A 2939-nucleotide genomic window follows, 5' to 3' on the forward strand; every position below is an offset into this window, starting at 1 on the left:
TGGATTACGTATTCCCCATCCACAGGAAATATTTATTGTTTTGCATGCAAGCTGTTGTCCACTAAGTCACATGCATTCGTTACTGGCTATTGTGACTGGAAACACCCAGAGCGAATCGGCGAGCACGAGAGAAGTGAAGAACATCATGCCTGCATGCTTGCCCTGCATCAGAGAATCACATGTGCCACCGTGGACGCCGACCTTATGAAGCAAATCGATGGAGAGAGGCAATATTGGAGAGAGGTGCTTAGGAGAGTTGTCTCCGTCATCAAGTTCTTAGGGGAGAGGGGTCACGCATTTAGGGGGCATGATGAATTGCTAGATTCCCCACACAATGGAAACTACTTGGGCATCTTAGAATTGTTGTCACAATATGACCCGTTCTTGGCTGAGCATATAAGAACGTTTGGACAAAAGGGAAGGGGCAGTGTTTCATATTTATCCTCAACAATTTACGAACAATTTATAGAACAAATGGGAGAGAAAACTAAACAAGCCATTACAAAGGAATTACATGATGCTAAGTATTTCTCTGTAATAGTCGACTCGACGCCCGATTTATCCCATGTAGATCAGCTTACCTTTATATTCAGATTTGTGAGCAAAACAGGCCATGTAGTGGAACGCTTTCTAGGATTTGAACCCATCACCAGTCACACAGGGGAAAGCTTAGCACACTGTGTTGTCTCAATGGTGCACGATCTTGGACTTGATATAGAAAACTGCCGTGGACAGTCGTATGATAATGCCAGTAATATGTCTGGAAAATACAATGGATTGCAGGCACATCTAAAGAAGAGGAATCCACTTATTCACTATGTCCCCTGTGCTGCCCATTCTTTGAATCTGGTCGGTGTCAACAGTATTGATGCCTGTAGCGATCTAGTTGGCAAATATTTTGACTTGTTGCAGTCTCTATATGCGTTCACCTCCGCCTCCACACATCGCTGGGCCACAGTATTTGGGGATTCAAATATGCCTATAAGTTTAACACTTAAATCTCTCTCCTCTACACGCTGGAGTTGCCGTGCTGACTCAACGAAAGCACTGTGGCAAAATTATGAAAAGATACAAGAGAAGCTTCGGACTTTGTCTACGGATCAGATGGAAAATAGGGCCACGCGCTCTGAAGCAGCTGGGCTCTGTGCGCAATTGGATAGGTTGGAAATGGCGTTCTTGGCCAAGTTTTGGGATACCATATTATCAAGATTTCAAGCAACCAGCGCTATTTTGCAGCAAAGAAATATAGCCCTTTTAACCGCAGTTAGGGCACTTGAATCGTTGCGTGATTTTGTGGCTGCACAAAGAGACCTTTTTGACAGTTTTGAAAGCGCAGCTCTGAGTATACCGGGTGTCAGCCAGACTTACAGACATGATAGCCATCGCAGAAAGAGACGCAAGACTTTTGCTGACGAGAATGGAGAGCAGGATATTGAGCTTGATGGAAGACGCAAGTTTCAGATAGAGACCTTCAATGTTGCCATCGACACGCTTATTCAGAGCCTCGGACACCGTCTGGAGGCCTACGGACACCTGTGCAGTTTGTTCAATGTGCTTTTCTATGTCAAATCCAATGAGTCCAATGCCTCACTCATTGAGAAGGCAAAAGTTCTGGCATCTGCATACCCATCTGACCTAGATGTCAGTTTAGCCGATGAACTAATTCAGCTCAGATCTTTTATTAAGGCTGAAGAGGATAAAAGCCCACAAGGACTACTCTGCGTAATTATCGATCGTGGCCTGCAATCTATGTTTCCAAATGTTTATGTTGCGCTGCGGCTATTTTTTACTCTGCCTGTAACCAATTGCGAAGGGGAGCGGTCATTCTCTGTGCTGTCCAGGATTAAAAACGAACTGCGGACTAAAATGACGCAACACCGTCTCAAGGCTCTTTCTCTCATGGCAATTGAGAGCGAACTGACCAAATCACTGGACTTTGATGATATCGTGGATGATTTTGCACGAAGCAGAGCCAGGAAAAAATGCTTTGCATAAGGTAAGACTATTTTATGATTAATTTAGTCTTATAAAGCCATCCTGTGGTTGCTATATATGACACCATAGTGTTGCCAATTGTTTTTGTTTGAAAGCGGTGTATTTTGTTACTGTACATGTACTGTTGTTGGCTTCAATTGAGTGTGGCATGCCTGTGTTGTAAATCCTGTGTCGTTGAAATACAGGTGAATTTTTTCTAGTTATTGTGCTGTTGGCTTTGAGTGTTCCTCCGCTGTAAAACCTGTTGAGATGCAGGTGAACGTAGGCTGTCTTATATGCTGTTGGCATTGTGTTTACTTGCGCAAAAAAAAAAAAAAAAAAAAAAAAATTTGTTTGCGCTGGGGAGGGGGGGGGGGCCTTTTTACACGTCCAGGCCCAGGGGCCCATTTTTTCATGATCCGCCTATGGGTGTACCCTTCCATTCCTGTCCCTCATAATGTCACACGACAGTATCACTCACAACCAACGTCTTCCTCCTCCTCCTCCTCCTCTTCCTCTCTCCTCTTTTTCCAATGAATCCCCCCCCATCCTTCGCCCGGTGATGAGTCAGAAAAATATCTTCCTCTTCCAAACACTTCATCTCCAAACCCTTTTTTTGTTTTTTATTGGAGCGAAAAAAGAACACAGCGTCCAAACCCTGAGCGATTGTGTTTCCGCGTCCTATAATCACTCCTGGATCAGGTAGCGGACTCCAACTCTGATTGAGGTGTTTACCGTCCGACAGCTCACCCACACCCAGCCCCCTGGATCACCGTGTGCCGCGGTATCTCATCGATCAGAAACCTCGGAGAGAGAGATGAAACTTCATCTGTAAACCCGCGGAGGAACAGGGTGAGTGAGTTTCGTTTCACTTCGCTTACTGTTTTCGGGACACGACTTGCGGGCCGTGCACACGCACCTTGATTGCTGCGATGAGAAAGGATGGATCTGAAACGCCACTGCGG

This window comes from Nansenia antarctica (genome assembly GCF_963989245.1).
Source record: "Nansenia antarctica genome assembly, chromosome: 10".
Taxonomy (NCBI): Eukaryota; Metazoa; Chordata; class Actinopteri; order Argentiniformes; family Microstomatidae; genus Nansenia; species Nansenia antarctica.